Source organism: Ambystoma mexicanum, chromosome 4q (assembly GCF_040938575.1).
Source record: "Ambystoma mexicanum isolate Mex_15411 chromosome 4q, UKY_AmexF1_1, whole genome shotgun sequence".
In the NCBI taxonomy this organism is placed as follows: Eukaryota; Metazoa; Chordata; class Amphibia; order Caudata; family Ambystomatidae; genus Ambystoma; species Ambystoma mexicanum.
In genome coordinates this window covers 436,101,765-436,124,033 of record NC_090928.1, presented here as the reverse complement: position 1 = coordinate 436,124,033, position 22,269 = coordinate 436,101,765, and the positions used below count along the sequence as shown (strand labels likewise).

The following is a 22,269-nucleotide window of genomic DNA, read 5'->3' as shown; positions in this document are numbered from 1 at the left end:
AGCTGTGTTTTACATTCACCCAAGTTCTACTGGTGGTATGATCAGTTTGAAATAGTCCATTGGAAGCTCGTATGAATGTTATAAAACTGTGGTGGAAACCAATAATATGCCCTTAATGAAATGTATTAATTTGTACAGCTGACCAGAAGTGCACTGATGTCATTAGTTCTACAAGTTCCATACAGTCAACCACTCTATCACCTTTTTAAAAAAGGGCAGTTTTCAGCATTCAAGGGTTTAACTCAGTGGTAGGGCGTAGGAATGCAGATCAAGAAGTCCCTGTATCATAACCATATACCCTCTTCAATAGATCCTGTTAAAATGTTTTTCAACCCAATGCACTGTAAGAAACAATAAGATATATCATCATTTCATATACAAAAGAATGAACAATTGGGTTTAACTATGCTCTTAGCACAAAATCAACAAACTGCAGTAGAGAAGCAGTTGCATTTTGCAGAATTTGTGATTTTGACAAAAGATTTTTTATCCATGTTCCAAGATCTACATGTGATACGAAATGTATGAATTCTTGCAATGGAAACCTCACTGTATTTTACCAAGGCACATAAAGGACATCCTTCGCACCCCATATACTTATAAGGAGGGTTTGGTGGCTGAAAATGCTTTGCTTTGATGGTGATTGCATGTTGCTTCCACTTTGTACATATTACTGAATAAATAAAGGTGAACATTTCAGAAATGGGGGTATAGCTCCGGGGTAGAGCATTTCACTGCAGATCAAAAGGTCCCCAGTTCAAATCTGGGTGCCCCCTTGTCCAACTGTTTTACCTGTAGAAATATGTTTTTAATTAAATAAATTGAAGTAAACATTTACAATCTTAGGATTTTATGTAATGAGCAACACATTTCTACATTTGAAATACTCCTGATCATCACCTGAAACATAGGGTAAACACCATTAAGCTGTTTAGGATTTCTTCATATGATACAAGCTGTGTTTTACATTCACCCAAGTTCTACTGGTGATATGATAAGTTTGAAATAGTCCATTGGAAGCTCTTATGAATGTTATAAAACTGTGGTGGAAACCAATAATATGCCCTTAATGAAATGTATTAATTTGTACAGCTGACCAGAAGTGCACTGATGTCATTAGTTCTACAAGTTCCATACAGCCACCCACTCTATCACCTTTTTAAAAAAGGGCAGTTTTCAACATTCAAGGGTTTATGTCAGTGGTAGAGCGTAGGAGTGTAGTTCAAGAAGTCCCTGTTTTATAACCATGTGCCCTCTTCAATAGATCCTGTTAAATGTTTTTCAACCCAATGCACTGTAAGAAACAATAAGATATATCATCATTTCATATACAAAACAATGAACAATTGGGTTTAACTATGCTCTTAGCACAAAATCAACAAACTGCAGTAGAGAAGCAGTTACATTTTTCAGAATTTGTGCATTTGACAAAAGATTTTTTTTCCATGATCCAAGATCTACATGTGAAACGAAATGTATGAATTCTTGCAATGGAAACCTTACTGTATTTTACCAAGGCAGATAAAGGACATCCTTTGCACCCCATATACTTATAAGGAGGGTTTGGTGGCTGAAAATGCATTGCTTTGATGGTGATTGCATTTTGCTTGCACTTTGTACATATTACTGAATTGATAAAGGTGAACTTTTCAGATCTGGGGGTATAGCTCAGTGGTAGAGCATTTGACTGCAGATCAAGAGGTCCCCAGTTCAAATCTGGGTGCCCCCTTGTTCAACTGTTTCACCTGTAGAAATGTGTTTTTAATTAAATAAATTGAAGTAAACATTTACAATCTTAGCATTTTATGTAATGAGCAACACATTTCTACATTTGAAATACTCCTGATCATCTCCTGAAACATAGGGTAAACACCATTAAGCTGTTTAGGATTTCTTCATATGATACAAGCTGTGTTTTACATTCACCCAAGTTCTACTGGTGATATGATCAGTTTGAAATAGTCCATTGGAAGCTCTTATGAATGTTATAAAACTGTGGTGGAAACCAATAATATGCCCTTAATGAAATGTATTAATTTGTACAGCTGACCAGAAGTGCACTGATGTCATTAGTTCTACAAGTTCCATAGAGTCACCGACTCTATCACCTTTTTAAAAAAGGGCAGTATTCAACATTCAAGGGTTTATGTCAGTGGTAGAGCGTAGGAGTGTAGTTCAAGAGGTCCCTGTTTCATAACCATATACCCTCTTCAATAGATCCTGTTAAAAATTTTTTCAACCCAATGCACTGTAAGAAACAATAGGATATATCATCATTTCATATACAAAACAATGAACAATTGGGTTTAACTATGCTCTTAGCACAAAATCAACAAACTGCAGTAGAGAAGCAGTTACATTTTGCAGAATTTGTGCATTTGGCAAAATATTTTTTTTTCCATGTTCCAAGATCTACATGTGATACGAAATGTATGAATTCTTGCAATGGAAACCTCACTGTATTTTACCAAGGCAGATAAAGGACATCCTTCGCACCCCATATTCTTATAAGGAGGGTTTGGTGGCTGAAAATGCTTTGCTTTGATGGTGATTGCATGTTGCTTCCACTTTGTACATATTACTGAATAAATAAAGGTGAACATTGCAGAAATGGGGGTATAGCTCAGGGGTAGAGCATTTCACTGCAGATCAAAAGGTCCATAGTTCAAATCTGGGTGCCCCCTTGTCCAACTGTTTTACCTCTAGAAATGTGTTTTTAATTAAATAAATTGAAGTAAACATTTACAATCTTAGCATTTTATGTAATGAGCAACACATTTCTACATTTGAAATACTCCTGATCATCTCCTGAAACATAGGGTAAACACCATTAAGCTGTTTAGGATTTCTTCATATGATACAAGCTGTGTTTTACATTCACCCAAGTTCTACTGGTGATATGATCAGTTTGAAATAGTCCATTGGAAGCTCTTATGAATGTTATAAAACTGTGGTGGAAACCAATAATATGCCCTTAATGAAATGTATTAATTTGTACAGCTGACCAGAAGTGCACTGATGTCATTAGTTCTACAAGTTCCATAGAGTCACCCACTCTATCACCTTTTTAAAAAAGGGCAGTATTCAACATTCAAGGGTTTATGTCAGTGGTAGAGCATAGGAGTGTAGTTCAAGACGTCCCTGTTTCATAACCATATACCCTCTTCAATAGATCCTGTTAAATGTTTTTCAACCCAATGCACTGTAAGAAACAATAAGATATATTTTCATTTCATATACAAAACAATGAACAATTGGGTTTAACTATGCTCTTAGCACAAAATCAAAAAAATGCAGTAGAGAAACAGTTACGTTTTGTGGAATTTGTGCATTTGACAAAGTTTTTTTTCCATGTTCAAAGATCTACATGTGATACGAAATGTATGAATTCTTGCAATGGAAACCTCACTGTATTTTACCAAGGCAGATAAAGGACATCCTTCGCACCCCATATACTTATAAGGAGGGTTTGGTGGGTGAAAATGCTTTGCTTTGATGGTGATTGCATGTTGCTTCCACTTTGTACATATTACTGAATAAATAAAGGTGAACATTCCAGAAATGGGGGTATAGCTCAGGGGTAGAGCATTTCACTGCAGATCAAAAGGTCCATAGTTCAAATCTGGGTGCCCCCTTGTCCAACTGTTTTACCTGTAGAAATGTGTTTTTAATTAAATAAATTGAAGTAAACATTTACAATCTTAGCATTTTATGTAATGAGCAACACATTTCTACATTTGAAATACTCCTGATCATCACCTGAAACATAGGGTAAACACCATTAAGCTGTTTAGGATTTCTTCATATGATACAAGCTGTGTTTTACATTCACCCAAGTTCTACTGGTGGTATGATCAGTTTGAAATAGTCCATTGGAAGCTCGTATGAATGTTATAAAACTGTGGTGGAAACCAATAATATGCCCTTAATGAAATGTATTAATTTGTACAGCTGACCAGAAGTGCACTGATGTCATTAGTTCTACAAGTTCCATACAGTCAACCACTCTATCACCTTTTTAAAAAAGGGCAGTTTTCAGCATTCAAGGGTTTAACTCAGTGGTAGGGCGTAGGAATGCAGATCAAGAAGTCCCTGTATCATAACCATATACCCTCTTCAATAGATCCTGTTAAAATGTTTTTCAACCCAATGCACTGTAAGAAACAATAAGATATATCATCATTTCATATACAAAAGAATGAACAATTGGGTTTAACTATGCTCTTAGCACAAAATCAACAAACTGCAGTAGAGAAGCAGTTGCATTTTGCAGAATTTGTGATTTTGACAAAAGATTTTTTTTCCATGATCCAAGATCTACATGTGAAACGAAATGTATGAATTCTTGCAATGGAAACCTTACTGTATTTTACCAAGGCAGATAAAGGACATCCTTTGCACCCCATATACTTATAAGGAGGGTTTGGTGGCTGAAAATGCATTGCTTTGATGGTGATTGCATTTTGCTTGCACTTTGTACATATTACTGAATTGATAAAGGTGAACTTTTCAGATCTGGGGGTATAGCTCAGTGGTAGAGCATTTGACTGCAGATCAAGAGGTCCCCAGTTCAAATCTGGGTGCCCCCTTGTTCAACTGTTTCACCTGTAGAAATGTGTTTTTAATTAAATAAATTGAAGTAAACATTTACAATCTTAGCATTTTATGTAATGAGCAACACATTTCTACATTTGAAATACTCCTGATCATCACCTGAAACATAGGGTAAACACCATTAAGCTGTTTAGGATTTCTTCATATGATACAAGCTGTGTTTTACATTCACCCAAGTTCTACTGGTGATATGATCAGTTTGAAATAGTCCATTGGAAGCTCTTATGAATGTTATAAAACTGTGGTGGAAACCAATAATATGCCCTTAATGAAATGTATTAATTTGTACAGCTGACCAGAAGTGCACTGATGTCATTAGTTCTACAAGTTCCATACAGTCACCCACTCTATCACCTTTTTAAAAAAGGGCAGTATTCAACATTCAAGGGTTTATGTCAGTGGTAGAGCGTAGGAGTGTAGTTCAAGACGTCCCTGTTTCATAACCATATACCCTCTTCAATAGATCCTGTTAAATGTTTTTCAACCCAATGCACTGTAAGAAACAATAAGATATATTTTCATTTCATATACAAAACAATGAACAATTGGGTTTAACTATGCTCTTAGCACAAAATCAAAAAAATGCAGTAGAGAAACAGTTACGTTTTGCAGAATTTGTGCATTTGGCAAAATATTTTTTTTTCCATGTTCCAAGATCTACATGTGATACGAAATGTATGAATTCTTGCAATGGAAACCTCACTGTATTTTACCAAGGCAGATAAAGGACATCCTTCGCACCCCATATTCTTATAAGGAGGGTTTGGTGGCTGAAAATGCTTTGCTTTGATGGTGATTGCATGTTGCTTCCACTTTGTACATATTACTGAATAAATAAAGGTGAACATTGCAGAAATGGGGGTATAGCTCAGGGGTAGAGCATTTCACTGCAGATCAAAAGGTCCATAGTTCAAATCTGGGTGCCCCCTTGTCCAACTGTTTTACCTCTAGAAATGTGTTTTTAATTAAATAAATTGAAGTAAACATTTACAATCTTAGCATTTTATGTAATGAGCAACACATTTCTACATTTGAAATACTCCTGATCATCTCCTGAAACATAGGGTAAACACCATTAAGCTGTTTAGGATTTCTTCATATGATACAAGCTGTGTTTTACATTCACCCAAGTTCTACTGGTGATATGATCAGTTTGAAATAGTCCATTGGAAGCTCTTATGAATGTTATAAAACTGTGGTGGAAACCAATAATATGCCCTTAATGAAATGTATTAATTTGTACAGCTGACCAGAAGTGCACTGATGTCATTAGTTCTACAAGTTCCATAGAGTCACCCACTCTATCACCTTTTTAAAAAAGGGCAGTATTCAACATTCAAGGGTTTATGTCAGTGGTAGAGCATAGGAGTGTAGTTCAAGACGTCCCTGTTTCATAACCATATACCCTCTTCAATAGATCCTGTTAAATGTTTTTCAACCCAATGCACTGTAAGAAACAATAAGATATATTTTCATTTCATATACAAAACAATGAACAATTGGGTTTAACTATGCTCTTAGCACAAAATCAAAAAAATGCAGTAGAGAAACAGTTACGTTTTGTGGAATTTGTGCATTTGACAAAGTTTTTTTTCCATGTTCAAAGATCTACATGTGATACGAAATGTATGAATTCTTGCAATGGAAACCTCACTGTATTTTACCAAGGCAGATAAAGGACATCCTTCGCACCCCATATACTTATAAGGAGGGTTTGGTGGGTGAAAATGCTTTGCTTTGATGGTGATTGCATGTTGCTTCCACTTTGTACATATTACTGAATAAATAAAGGTGAACATTCCAGAAATGGGGGTATAGCTCAGGGGTAGAGCATTTCACTGCAGATCAAAAGGTCCATAGTTCAAATCTGGGTGCCCCCTTGTCCAACTGTTTTACCTGTAGAAATGTGTTTTTAATTAAATAAATTGAAGTAAACATTTACAATCTTAGCATTTTATGTAATGAGCAACACATTTCTACATTTGAAATACTCCTGATCATCACCTGAAACATAGGGTAAACACCATTAAGCTGTTTAGGATTTCTTCATATGATACAAGCTGTGTTTTACATTCACCCAAGTTCTACTGGTGGTATGATCAGTTTGAAATAGTCCATTGGAAGCTCGTATGAATGTTATAAAACTGTGGTGGAAACCAATAATATGCCCTTAATGAAATGTATTAATTTGTACAGCTGACCAGAAGTGCACTGATGTCATTAGTTCTACAAGTTCCATACAGTCAACCACTCTATCACCTTTTTAAAAAAGGGCAGTTTTCAGCATTCAAGGGTTTAACTCAGTGGTAGGGCGTAGGAATGCAGATCAAGAAGTCCCTGTATCATAACCATATACCCTCTTCAATAGATCCTGTTAAAATGTTTTTCAACCCAATGCACTGTAAGAAACAATAAGATATATCATCATTTCATATACAAAAGAATGAACAATTGGGTTTAACTATGCTCTTAGCACAAAATCAACAAACTGCAGTAGAGAAGCAGTTGCATTTTGCAGAATTTGTGATTTTGACAAAAGATTTTTTTTCCATGATCCAAGATCTACATGTGAAACGAAATGTATGAATTCTTGCAATGGAAACCTTACTGTATTTTACCAAGGCAGATAAAGGACATCCTTTGCACCCCATATACTTATAAGGAGGGTTTGGTGGCTGAAAATGCATTGCTTTGATGGTGATTGCATTTTGCTTGCACTTTGTACATATTACTGAATTGATAAAGGTGAACTTTTCAGATCTGGGGGTATAGCTCAGTGGTAGAGCATTTGACTGCAGATCAAGAGGTCCCCAGTTCAAATCTGGGTGCCCCCTTGTTCAACTGTTTCACCTGTAGAAATGTGTTTTTAATTAAATAAATTGAAGTAAACATTTACAATCTTAGCATTTTATGTAATGAGCAACACATTTCTACATTTGAAATACTCCTGATCATCACCTGAAACATAGGGTAAACACCATTAAGCTGTTTAGGATTTCTTCATATGATACAAGCTGTGTTTTACATTCACCCAAGTTCTACTGGTGATATGATCAGTTTGAAATAGTCCATTGGAAGCTCTTATGAATGTTATAAAACTGTGGTGGAAACCAATAATATGCCCTTAATGAAATGTATTAATTTGTACAGCTGACCAGAAGTGCACTGATGTCATTAGTTCTACAAGTTCCATACAGTCACCCACTCTATCACCTTTTTAAAAAAGGGCAGTATTCAACATTCAAGGGTTTATGTCAGTGGTAGAGCGTAGGAGTGTAGTTCAAGACGTCCCTGTTTCATAACCATATACCCTCTTCAATAGATCCTGTTAAATGTTTTTCAACCCAATGCACTGTAAGAAACAATAAGATATATTTTCATTTCATATACAAAACAATGAACAATTGGGTTTAACTATGCTCTTAGCACAAAATCAAAAAAATGCAGTAGAGAAACAGTTACGTTTTGCAGAATTTGTGCATTTGACAAAGTTTTTTTTCCACGTTCCAAGATCTACATGTGATACGAAATGTATGAATTCTTGCAATGGAAACCTCACTGTATTTTACCAAGGCAGATAAAGGACATCCTTCGCACCCCATATACTTATAAGGAGGGTTTGGTGGCTGAAAATGCTTTGCTTTGATGGTGATTGCATGTTGCTTCCACTTTGTACATATTACTGAATAAATAAAGGTAAACATTGCAGAAATGGGGGTATAGCTCAGGGGTAGAGCATTTCACTGCAGATCAAAAGGTCCATAGTTCAAATCTGGGTGCACCCTTGTCCAACTGTTTTACCTGTAGAAATGTGTTTTTAATTAAATAAATTGAAGTAAACATTTACACTCTTAGCATTTTATGTAATGAGCAACACATTTCTACATTTGAAATACTCCTGATCATCACCTGAAACATAGGGTAAACACCATTAAGCTGTTTAGGATTTCTTCATATGATACAAGCTGTGTTTTACATTCACCCAAGTTCTACTGGTGATATGATCAGTTTGAAATAGTCCATTGGAAGCTCTTATGAATGTTATAAAACTGTGGTGGAAACCAATAATATGCCCTTAATGAAATGTATTAATTTGTACAGCTGACCAGAAGTGCACTGATGTCATTAGTTCTACAAGTTCCATAGAGTCACCGACTCTATCACCTTTTTAAAAAAGGGCAGTATTCAACATTCAAGGGTTTATGTCAGTGGTAGAGCGTAGGAGTGTAGTTCAAGAGGTCCCTGTTTCATAACCATATACCCTCTTCAATAGATCCTGTTAAAATGTTTTTCAACCCAATGCACTGTAAGAAACAATAGGATATATCATCATTTCATATACAAAACAATGAACAATTGGGTTTAACTATGCTCTTAGCACAAAATCAACAAACTGCAGTAGAGAAGCAGTTACATTTTGCAGAATTTGTGCATTTGGCAAAATATTTTTTTTTCCATGTTCCAAGATCTACATGTGATACGAAATGTATGAATTCTTGCAATGGAAACCTCACTGTATTTTACCAAGGCAGATAAAGGACATCCTTCGCAGCTCATATACTTATAAGGAGGGTTTGGTGGCTGAAAATGCATTGATTTGATGGTGATTGCATGTTGCTTCCACTTTGTACATATTACTGAATAAATAAAGGTGAACATTTCAGAAATGGGGGTATAGCTCAGGGGTAGAGCATTTCACTGCAGATCAAAAGGTCCACAGTTCAAATCTGGGTCCCCACTTGTCCACCTGTTTTAACTGTAGAAATATGTTTTTAATTAAATAAATTGAAGTAAACATTTACAATCTTAGCATTTTATGTAATGAGCAACACATTTCTACATTTGAAATACTCCTGATCATCACCTGAAACATAGGGTAAACACCATTAAGCTGTTTAGGATTTCTTCATATGATACAAGCTGTGTTTTACATTCACCCAAGTTCTACTGGTGATATGATCAGTTTGAAATAGTCCATTGGAAGCTCGTATGAATGTTATAAAACTGTGGTGGAAACCAATAATATGCCCTTAATGAAATTTATTAATTTGTACAGCTGACCAGAAGTGCACTGATGTCATTAGTTCTACAAGTTCCATACAGTCAACCACTCTATCACCTTTTTATAAAAGGGCAGTTTTCAGCATTCAAGGGTTTAACTCAGTGGTAGGGCGTAGGAATGCAGATCAAGAAGTCCCTGTATCATAACCACATACCCTCTTCAATAGATCCTGTTAAAATGTTTTTCAACCCAATGCACTGTAAGAAACAATAAGATATATCATCATTTCATATACAAAAGAATGAACAATTGGGTTTAACTATGCTCTTAGCACAAAATCAACAAACTGCAGTAGAGAAGCAGTTGCATTTTGCAGAATTTGTGCATTTGACAAAAGATTTTTTATCCATGTTCCAAGATCTACATGTGATACGAAATGTATGAATTCTTGCAATGGAAACCTCACTGTATTTTACCAAGGCACATAAAGGACATCCTTCGCACCCCATATACTTTTAAGGAGGGTTTGGTGGCTGAAAATGCTTTGCTTTGATGGTGATTGCATGTTGCTTCCACTTTGTACATATTACTGAATAAATAAAGGTGAACATTTCAGAAATGGGGGTATAGCTCCGGGGTAGAGCATTTCACTGCAGATCAAAAGGTCCCTAGTTCAAATCTGGGTGCCCCCTTGTCCAACTGTTTTACCTGTAGAAATATGTTTTTAATTAAATAAATTGAAGTAAACATTTACAATCTTAGCATTTTATGTAAAGAGCAACACATTTCTACATTTGAAATACTCCTGATCATCACCTGAAACATAGGGTAAACACCATTAAGCTGTTTAGGATTTCTTCATATGATACAAGCTGTGTTTTACATTCACCCAAGTTCTACTGGTGATATGATCAGTTTGAAATAGTCCATTGGAAGCTCTTATGAATGTTATAAAACTGTGGTGGAAACCAATAATATGCCCTTAATGAAATGTATTAATTTGTACAGCTGACCAGAAGTGCACTGATGTCATTAGTTCTACAAGTTCCATAGAGTCATCCACTCTATCATCTTTTTTAAAAAGGGCAGTTTTCAACATTCAAGGGTTTATGTCAGTGGTAGAGCGTAGGAGTGCAGTTCAAGAAGTCCCTGTTTCATAACCATATACCCTCTTCAATAGATCCTGTTAAATGTTTTTCAACCCAATGCACTGTAAGAAACAATAAAATATATCATCATTTCATATACAAAACAATGAACAATTGGGTTTAACTATGCTCTTAGCACAAAATCAACAAACTGCAGTAGAGAAGCAGTTACATTTTTCAGAATATGTGCATTTGACAAAAGATTTTTTTTCCATGATCCAAGATCTACATGTGATACGAAATGTATGAATTCTTGCAATGGAAACCTTACTGTATTTTACCAAGGCAGATAAAGGACATCCTTTGCACCCCATATACTTATAAGGAGGGTTTGGTGGCTGAAAATGCATTGCTTTGATGGTGATTGCATGTTGCTTGCACTTTGTACATATTACTGAATTAATAAAGGTGAACTTTTCAGAACTGGGGGTATAGCTCAGTGGTAGAGCATTTGACTGCAGATCAAGAGGTCCCCAGTTCAAATCTGGGTGCCCCCTTGTTCAACTGGTTCACCTGTAGAAATATTTTTTTAATTAAATAAATTGAAGAAAACATTTACAATCTTAGAATGTTATGTAATGAGCAACACATTTCTACATTAGAAATACTCCTGATCATCTCCTGAAACATAGGGTAAACACCATGAAACTGTTTAGGATTTCTTAATATGATACAAGCTGTGTTTTACATTCACCCAAGTTCTACTGGTGATATTATCAGTTTGAAATAGTCCATTGGAAGCTCATATGAATGTTATAAAACTGTGGTGGAAACCAATAATATGCCCTTAATGAAATGTATTAATTTGTACAGCTGACCAGAAGTGCACTGATGTCATTAGTTCTACAAGTTCCATACAGTCACCCACTTTATCACCTTTTTAAAAAAAAGGCAGTTTTTCAGCATTCAAGGGTTTAACTCAGTGGTGGAGCGTAGGAATGCAGTTCAAGAAGTCCCTGTTTCATAACCATATACCCTCTTCAATAGATCCTGTTAAAATGTTTTTCAACCGAATGCACTGTAAGAAACAATAAGATATATCATCATTTCATATACAAAAGAATGAACAATTGGGTTTAACTATGCTCTTAGCACAAAATCAACAAACTGCAGTAGAGAAGCAGTTACATTTTTCAGAATTTTTTTGCATTTGACAAAAGATTTTTTTTCCATGTTCCAAGATCTACATGTGATACGAAATGTATGAATTCTTGCAATGGAAACCTCACTGTATTTTACCAAGGCAGATAAAGGACATACTTCGCACCCCATATACTTATAAGGAGGGTTTGGTGGCTGAAAATGCTTTGCTTTGATGGTGATTGCATGTTGCTTCCACTTTGTACATATTACTGAATAAATAAAGGTGAACTTTTCAGAAATGGGGGTATAGCTCAGAGGTAGAGCATTTCACTGCAGATCAAAAGGTCCCTAGTTCAAATTTGGGTGCCCCCTTGTCCAACTGTTTTACCTGTAGAAATGTGTTTTTAATTAAATAAATTGAAGTAAACATTTACAATCTTAGCATTTTATGTAATGAGCAACACATTTCTACATTTCAAATACTCCTGATCATCACCTGAAACATAGGGTAAACACCATTAAGCTGTTTAGGATTTCTTCATATGATACAAGCTGTGTTTTACATTCACCCAAGTTCTACTGGTGATATGATCAGTTTCAAATAGTCCATTGGAAGCTCTTATGAATGTTATAAAACTGTGGTGTAAACCAATAATATGCCCTTAATGAAATGTATTAATTTGTAGAGCTGACCAGAAGTGCACTGATGTCATTAGTTCTACAAGTTCCATACAGTCACCCAGTCTATCACCTTTTTAAAAAAGGGCAGTTTTCAACATTCAAGGGTTTATGTCAGTGGTAGAGCATAGGAGTGTAGTTCAAGAAGTCCCTGTTTCATAACCATATACCCTCTTCAATAGATCCTGTTAAAATGTTTTTCAACCCAATGCACTGGAAGAAACAATAGGATATATCATCATTTCATATACAAAACAATGAACAATTGGGTTTAACTATGCTCTTAGCACAAAATCAACAAACTGCAGTAGAGAAGCAGTTACATTTTGCAGAATTTGTGCATTTGGCAAAATATTTTTTTTCCATGTTCCAAGATCTACATGTGATACGAAATGTATGAATTCTTGCAATGGAAACCTCACTGTATTTTACCAAGGCAGATAAAGGACATCCTTCGCAGCTCATATACTTATAAGGAGGGTTTGGTGGCTGAAAATGCATTGATTTGATGGTGATTGCATGTTGCTTCCACTTTGTACATATTACTGAATAAATAAAGGTGAACATTTCAGAAATGGGGGTATAGCTCAGGGGTAGAGCATTTCACTGCAGATCAAAAGGTCCCCAGTTCAAATCTGGGTCCCCCCTTGTCCAACTGTTTTACCTGTAGAAATATGTTTTTAATTAAATAAATTGAAGTAAACATTTACAATCTTAGCATTTTATGTAATGAGCAACACATTTCTACATTTGAAATACTCCTGATCATCACCTGAAACATAGGGTAAACACCATTAAGCTGTTTAGGATTTCTTCATATGATACAAGCTGTGTTTTACATTCACCCAAGTTCTACTGGTGATATGATCAGTTTGAAATAGTCCATTGGAAGCTCTTATGAATGTTATAAAACTGTGGTGGAAACCAATAATATGCCCTTAATGAAATGTATTAATTTGTACAGCTGACCAGAAGTGCACTGATGTCATTAGTTCTACAAGTTCCATACAGTCACGCACTTTATCACCTTTTTAAAAAAAGGCAGTTTTTCAGCATTCAAGGGTTTAACTCAGTGTTGGAGCGTAGGAATGCAGTTCAAGAAGTCCCTGTTTCATAACCATATACCCTCTTCAATAGATCCTGTTAAAATGTTTTTCAACCGAATGCACTGTAAGAAACAATAAGATATATCATCATTTCATATACAAAAGAATGAACAATTGGGTTTAACTATGCTCTTAGCACAAAATCAACAAACTGCAGTAGAGAAGCAGTTACATTTTTCAGAATTTGTGCATTTGACAAAAGATTTTTTTTCCATGTTCCAAGATCTACATGTGATACGAAATGTATGAATTCTTGCAATGGAAACCTCACTGTATTTTACCAAGGCAGATAAAGGACATCCTTTGCACCCCATATACTTATAAGGAGGGTTTGGTGGATGAAAATGCTTTGCTTTGATCGTGATTGCATGTTGCTTCCACTTTGTACATATTACTGAATAAATAAAGGTGAACATTTCAGAAATGGGGGTATAGCTCAGAGGTAGAGCATTTCACTGCAGATCAAAAGGTCCCTAGTTCAAATCTGGGTGCCCCCTTGTCCAACTGTTTTACCTGTAGAAATGTGTTTTTAATTAAATAAATTGAAGTAAACATTTACAATCTTAGCATTTTATGTAATGAGCAACACATTTCTACATTTCAAATACTCCTGATCATCACCTGAAACATAGGGTAAACACCATTAAACTGTTTAGGATTTCTTCATATGATACAAGCTGTGTTTTACATTCACCCAAGTTCTACTGGTGATATGATCAGTTTCAAATAGTCCATTGGAAGCTCTTATGAATGTTATAAAACTGTGGTGGAAACCAATAATATGCCCTTAATGAAATGTATTAATTTGTACAGCTGACCAGAAGTGCACTGATGTCATTAGTTCTACAAGTTCCATACAGTCACCCACTCTATCACCTTTTTACAAAAGGGCAGTTTTCAACATTCAAGGGTTTATGTCAGTGGTAGAGCATAGGAGTGTAGTTCAAGAAGTCCCTGTTTCATAACCATATACCCTCTTCAATAGATCCTATTAAAATGTTTTTCAACCCAATGCACTGTAAGAAACAATAAGATATATCATCATTTCATATACAAAAGAATGAACAATTGGGTTTAACTATGCTCTTAGCACAAAATCAACAAACTGCAGTAGAGAAGCAGTTACATTTTTCAGAATTTGTGCATTTGACAAAAGATTTTTTTTCCATGTTCCAAGATCTACATGTGATACGAAATGTATGAATTCTTGCAATGGAAACCTCACTGTATTTTACCAAGGCAGATAAAGGACATCCTTCGCACCCCATATACTTATAAGGAGGGTTTGGTGGCTGAAAATGCTTTGCTTTGATGGTGATTGCATGTTGCTTCCACTTTGTACATATTACTGAATAAATAAAGGTGAACATTTCAGAAATGGGGGTATAGCTCAGAGGTAGAGCATTTCACTGCAGATCAAAAGGTCCCTAGTTCAAATTTGGGTGCCCCCTTGTCCAACTGTTTTACCTGTAGAAATGTGTTTTTAATTAAATAAATTGAAGTAAACATTTACAATCTTAGCATTTTATGTAATGAGCAACACATTTCTACATTTCAAATACTCCTGATCATCACCTGAAACATAGGGTAAACACCATTAAGCTGTTTAGGATTTCTTCATATGATACAAGCTGTGTTTTACATTCACCCAAGTTCTACTGGTGATATGATCAGTTTCAAATAGTCCATTGGAAGCTCTTATGAATGTTATAAAACTGTGGTGTAAACCAATAATATGCCCTTAATGAAATGTATTAATTTGTACAGCTGACCAGAAGTGCACTGATGTCATTAGTTCTACAAGTTCCATACAGTCACCCAGTCTATCACCTTTTTAAAAAAGGGCAGTTTTCAACATTCAAGGGTTTATGTCAGTGGTAGAGCATAGGAGTGTAGTTCAAGAAGTCCCTGTTTCATAACCATATACCCTCTTCAATAGATCCTGTTAAAATGTTTTTCAACCGAATGCACTGTAAGAAACAATAAGATATATGATCATTTCATATACAAAAGAATGAACAATTGGGTTTAACTATGCTCTTAGCACAAAATCAACAAACTGAAGTAGAGAAGCAGTTACATTTTGCAGAATTTGTGCATTTGGCAAAATATTTTTTTTACATGTTCCAAGATCTACATGTGATACGAAATGTATGAATTCTTGCAATGGAAACCTCACTGTATTTTACCAAGGCAGATAAAGGACATCCTTCGCAGCTCATATACTTATAAGGAGGGTTTGGTGGCTGAAAATGCATTGATTTGATGGTGATTGCATGTTGCTTCCACTTTGTACATATTACTGAATAAATAAAGGTGAACATTTCAGAAATGGGGGTATAGCTCAGGGGTAGAGCATTTCACTGCAGATCAAAAGGTCCCCAGTTCAAATCTGGGTCCCCCCTTGTCCAACTGTTTTACCTGTAGAAATATGTTTTTAATTAAATAAATTGAAGTAAACATTTACAATCTTAGGATTTTATGTAATGAGCAACACATTTCTACATTTGAAATACTCCTGATCATCACCTGAAACATAGGGTAAACACCATTAAGCTGTTTAGGATTTCTTCATATGATACAAGCTGTGTTTTAGATTCACCCAAGTTCTACTGGTGATATGATAAGTTTGAAATAGTCCATTGGAAGCTCTTATGAATGTTATAAAACTGTGGTGGAAACCAATAATATGCCCTTAATGAAATGTATTAATTTGTACAGCTGACCAGAAGTGCACTGATGTCATTAGTTCTACAAGTTCCATACAGTCACCCACTCTATCACCTTTTTAAAAAAGGGCAGTTTTCAACATTCAAGGGTTTATGTCAGTGGTAGAGCGTAGGAGTGTAGTTCAAGAAGTCCCTGTTTTATAACCATATGCCCTCTTCAATAGATCCTGTCAAATGTTTTTCAACCCAATGACTGTAAGAAACAATAAGATATATCATCATTTCATATACAAAACAATGAACAATTGGGTTTAACTATGCTCTTAGCACAAAATCAACAAACTGCAGTAGAGAAGCAGTTACATTTTTCAGAATTTGTGCATTTGACAAAATATTTTTTTTCCATGATCCAAGATCTACATGTGAAACGAAATGTATGAATTCTTGCAATGGAAACCTTACTGTATTTTACCAAGGCAGATAAAGGACATCCTTTGCACCCCATATACTTATAAGGAGGGTTTGGTGGCTGAAAATGCTTTGCTTTGATGGTGATTGCATGTTGCTTCCACTTTGTACATATTACTGAATTAATAAAGGTGAACTTTTCAGATCTGGGGGTATAGCTCAGTGGTAGAGCATTTGACTGCAGATCAAGAGGTCCCCAGTTCAAATCTGGGTGCCCCCTTTTTCAACTGTTTCACCTGTAGAAATGTGTTTTTAATTAAATAAATTGAAGTAAACATTTACAATCTTAGCATTTTATGTAATGAGCAACACATTTCTACATTTGAAATACTCCTGATCATCTCCTGAAACATAGGGTAAACACCATTAAGCTGTTTAGGATTTCTTCATATGATACAAGCTGTGTTTTACATTCACCCAAGTTCTACTGGTGATATGATCAGTTTGAAATAGTCCATTGGAAGCTCTTATGAATGTTATAAAACTGTGGTGGAAACCAATAATATGCCCTTAATGAAATGTATTAATTTGTACAGCTGACCAGAAGTGCACTGATGTCATTAGTTCTACAAGTTCCATACAGTGACCCACTCTATCACCTTTTTAAAAAAGGGCAGTATTCAACATTCAAGGGTTTATGTCAGTGGTAGAGCGTAGGAGTGTAGTTCAAGACGTCCCTGTTTCATAACCATATACCCTCTTCAATAGATCCTGTTAAATGTTTTTCAACCCAATGCACTGTAAGAAACAATAAGATATATTTTCATTTCATATACAAAACAATGAACAATTGGGTTTTACTATGCTCTTAGCACAAAATCAAAAAAATGCAGTAGAGAAACAGTTACGTTTTGCAGAATTTGTGCATTTGACAAAGTTTTTTTTCCATGTTCCAAGATCTACATGTGATACGAAATGTATGAATTCTTGCAATGGAAACCTCACTGTATTTTACCAAGGCAGATAAAGGACATCCTTCGCACCCCATATACTTATAAGGAGGGTTTGGTGGCTGAAAATGCTTTGCTTTGATGGTGATTGCATGTTGCTTCCACTTTGTACATATTACTGAATAAATAAAGGTAAACATTGCAGAAATGGGGGTATAGCTCAGGGGTAGAGCATTTCACTGCAGATCAAAAGGTCCATAGTTCAAATCTGGGTGCCCCCGTGTCCAACTATTTTACCTGTAGAAATGTGTTTTTAATTAAATAAATTGAAGTAAACATTTACACTCTTAGCATTTTATGTAATGAGCAACACATTTCTACATTTGAAATACTCCTGATCATCACCTGAAACATAGGGTAAACACCATTAAGCTGTTTAGGATTTCTTCATATGATACAAGCTGTGTTTTACATTCACCCAAGTTCTACTGGTGATATGATCAGTTTGAAATAGTCCATTGGAAGCTCTTATGAATGTTATAAAACTGTGGTGGAAACCAATAATATGCCCTTAATGAAATGTATTAATTTGTACAGCTGACCAGAAGTGCACTGATGTCATTAGTTCTACAAGTTCCATAGAGTCACCGACTCTATCACCTTTTTAAAAAAGGGCAGTATTCAACATTCAAGGGTTTATGTCATTGGTAGAGCGTAGGAGTGTAGTTCAAGAGGTCCCTGTTTCATAACCATATACCCTCTTCAATAGATCCTGTTAAAATGTTTTTCAACCCAATGCACTGTAAGAAACAATAGGATATATCATCATTTCATATACAAAACAATGAACAATTGGGTTTAACTATGCTCTTAGCACAAAATCAACAAACTGCAGTAGAGAAGCAGTTACATTTTGCAGAATTTGTGCATTTGGCAAAATATTTTTTTTCCATGTTCCAAGATCTACATGTGATACGAAATGTATGAATTCTTGCAATGGAAACCTCACTGTATTTTACCAAGGCAGATAAAGGACATCCTTCGCAGCTCATATACTTATAAGGAGGGTTTGGTGGCTGAAAATGCATTGATTTGATGGTGATTGCATGTTGCTTCCACTTTGTACATATTACTGAATAAATAAAGGTGAACATTTCAGAAATGGGGGTATAGCTCAGGGGTAGAGCATTTCACTGCAGATCAAAAGGTCCCCAGTTCAAATCTGGGTCCCCACTTGTCCACCTGTTTTACCTGTAGAAATATGTTTTTAATTAAATAAATTGAAGTAAACATTTACAATCTTAGCATTTTATGTAATGAGCAACACATTTCTACATTTGAAATACTCCTGATCATCACCTGAAACATAGGGTAAACACCATTAAGCTGTTTAGGATTTCTTCATATGATACAAGCTGTGTTTTACATTCACCCAAGTTCTACTGGTGATATGATCAGTTTGAAATAGTCCATTGGAAGCTCGTATGAATGTTATAAAACTGTGGTGGAAACCAATAATATGCCCTTAATGAAATTTATTAATTTGTACAGCTGACCAGAAGTGCACTGATGTCATTAGTTCTACAAGTTCCATACAGTCAACCACTCTATCACCTTTTTATAAAAGGGCAGTTTTCAGCAGTCAAGGGTTTAACTCAGTGGTAGGGCGTAGGAATGCAGATCAAGAAGTCCCTGTATCATAACCACATACCCTCTTCAATAGATCCTGTTAAAATGTTTTTCAACCCAATGCACTGTAAGAAACAATAAGATATATCATCATTTCATATACAAAACAATGAACAATTGGGTTTAACTATGCTCTTAGCACAAAATCAACAAACTGCAGTAGAGAAGCAGTTACATTTTTCAGAATATGTGCATTTGACAAAAGATTTTTTTTCCATGATCCAAGATCTACATGTGATACGAAATGTATGAATTCTTGCAATGGAAACCTCACTGTATTTTACCAAGGCACATAAAGGACATCCTTCGCACCCCATATACTTATAAGGAGGGTTTGGTGGCTGAAAATGCTTTGCTTTGATGGTGATTGCATGTTGCCTCCACTTTGTACATATTACTGAATAAATAAAGGTGAACATTTCAGAAATGGGGGTATAGCTCCGGGGTAGAGCATTTGACTGCAGATCAAAAGGTCCCCAGTTCAAATCAGGGTGCCCCCTTGTCCAACTGTTTTACCTGTAGAAATATGTTTTTAATTAAATAAATTGAAGTAAACATTTACAATCTTAGCATTTTATGTAATGAGCAACACATTTCTACATTTGAAATACTCCTGATCATCACCTGAAACATAGGGTAAACACCATTAAGCTGTTTAGGATTTCTTCATATGATACAAGCTGTGTTTTACATTCACCCAAGTTCTACTGGTGATATGATCAGTTTGAAATAGTCCATTGGAAGCTCTTATGAATGTTATAAAACTGTGGTGGAAACCAATAATATGCCCTTAATGAAATGTATTAATTTGTACAGCTGACCAGAAGTGCACTGATGTCATTAGTTCTACAAGTTCCATACAGTCACCCACTCTATCATCTTTTTTAAAAAGGGCAGTTTTCAACATTCAAGGGTTTATGTCAGTGGTAGAGCGTAGGAGTGCAGTTCAAGAAGTCCCTGTTTCATAACCATATACCCTCTTCAATAGATCCTGTTAAATGTTTTTCAACCCAATGCACTGTAAGAAACAATAAGATATATCATCATTTCATATACAAAACAATGAACAATTGGGTTTAACTATGCTCTTAGCACAAAATCAACAAACTGCAGTAGAGAAGCAGTTACATTTTTCAGAATATGTGCATTTGACAAAAGATTTTTTTTCCATGATCCAAGATCTACATGTGATACGAAATGTATGAATTCTTGCAATGGAAACCTTACTGTATTTTACCAAGGCAGATAAAGGACATCCTTTGCACCCCATATACCTATAAGGAGGGTTTGGTGGCTGAAAATGCATTGCTTTGATGGTGATTGCATGTTGCTTGCACTTTGTACATATTACTGAATTAATAAAGGTGAACTTTTCAGAACTGGGGGTATAGCTCAGTGGTAGAGCATTTGACTGCAGATCAAGAGGTCCCCAGTTCAAATCTGGGTGCCCCCTTGTTCAACTGGTTCACCTGTAGAAATATTTTTTTAAATAAATTGAAGAAAACATTTACAATCTTAGAATTTTATGTAATGAGCAACACATTTCTACATTAGAAATACTCCTGATCATCTCCTGAAACATAGGGTAAACACCATGAAACTGTTTAGGATTTCTTAATATGATACAAGCTGTGTTTTACATTCACCCAAGTTCTACTGGTGATATTATCAGTTTGAAATAGTCCATTGGAAGCTCATATGAATGTTATAAAACTGTGGTGGAAACCAATAATATGCCCTTAATTAAATGTATTAATTTGTACAGCTGACCAGAAGTGCACTGATGTCATTAGTTCTACAAGTTCCATACAGTCACCCAGTCTATCACCTTTTTAAAAAAGGGCAGTTTTCAACATTCAAGGGTTTATGTCAGTGGTAGAGCATAGGAGTGTAGTTCAAGAAGTCCCTGTTTCATAACCATATACCCTCTTCAATAGATCCTGTTAAAATGTTTTTCAACCCAATGCACTGGAAGAAACAATAGTATATATCATCATTTCATATACAAAACAATGAACAATTGGGTTTAACTATGCTCTTAGCACAAAATCAACAAACTGCAGTAGAGAAGCAGTTACATTTTGCAGAATTTGTGCATTTGGCAAAATATTTTTTTTCCATGTTCCAAGATCTACATGTGATACGAAATGTATGAATTCTTGCAATGGAAACCTCACTGTATTTTACCAAGGCAGATAAAGGACATCCTTCGCAGCTCATATACTTATAAGGAGGGTTTGGTGGCTGAAAATGCATTGATTTGATGGTGATTGCATGTTGCTTCCACTTTGTACATATTACTGAATAAATAAAGTTGAACATTTCAGAAATGGGGGTATAGCTCAGGGGTAGAGCATTTCACTGCAGATCAAAATGTCCCCAGTTCAAATCTGGGTCCCCCCTTGTCCAACTGTTTTACCTGTAGAAATATGTTTTTAATTAAATAAATTGAAGTAAACATTTACAATCTTAGCATTTTATGTAATGAGCAACACATTTCTACATTTGAAATACTCCTGATCATCACCTGAAACATAGGGTAAACACCATTAAGCTGTTTAGGATTTCTTCACATGATACAAGCTGTGTTTTACATTCACCCAAGTTCTACTGGTGATATGATCAGTTTGAAATAGTCCATTGGAAGCTCGTATGAATGTTATAAAACTGTGGTGGAAACCAATAACATGCCCTTAATGAACTGTATTAATTTGTACAGCTGACCAGAAGTGCACTGATGTCATTAGTTCTACAGGTTCCATACAGTCACCCACTCTATCACCTTTTTAAAAAAGGGCAGTTTTCAGCATTTAAGGGTTTAACTCAGTGGTAGAGCGTAGGAATGCAGTTCAAGAAGTCCCTGTTTCATAACCATATACCCTCTTCAATAGATCCTGTTAAAATGTTTTTCAACCCAATGCA

The 22,269-nt window shown here is 35.4% G+C and overlaps 6 non-coding genes across 6 annotated transcripts; all 6 read left to right on the top strand.

Annotated features, from left to right (window-relative positions):
• The first annotated feature begins 1,657 nt into the window (after positions 1-1,657).
• TRNAC-GCA (transfer RNA cysteine (anticodon GCA)) lies at positions 1,658-1,729 on the top strand. Its single transcript has one exon. It is a non-coding gene; the product is annotated as a tRNA-Cys (tRNA).
• Positions 1,730-4,517: 2,788 nt separating this feature from the next.
• TRNAC-GCA (transfer RNA cysteine (anticodon GCA)) lies at positions 4,518-4,589 on the top strand. The gene has a single exon. It is a non-coding gene; the product is annotated as a tRNA-Cys (tRNA).
• Positions 4,590-7,376: 2,787 nt separating this feature from the next.
• Positions 7,377-7,448, top strand: TRNAC-GCA (transfer RNA cysteine (anticodon GCA)). Its single transcript has one exon. It is a non-coding gene; the product is annotated as a tRNA-Cys (tRNA).
• Positions 7,449-11,189: 3,741 nt separating this feature from the next.
• Positions 11,190-11,261, top strand: TRNAC-GCA (transfer RNA cysteine (anticodon GCA)). Its single transcript has one exon. It is a non-coding gene; the product is annotated as a tRNA-Cys (tRNA).
• A 5,655-nt stretch (positions 11,262-16,916) lies between these two features.
• TRNAC-GCA (transfer RNA cysteine (anticodon GCA)) lies at positions 16,917-16,988 on the top strand. The gene has a single exon. It is a non-coding gene; the product is annotated as a tRNA-Cys (tRNA).
• Positions 16,989-20,728: 3,740 nt separating this feature from the next.
• TRNAC-GCA (transfer RNA cysteine (anticodon GCA)) lies at positions 20,729-20,800 on the top strand. Its single transcript has one exon. It is a non-coding gene; the product is annotated as a tRNA-Cys (tRNA).
• Positions 20,801-22,269: the final 1,469 nt, after the last annotated feature.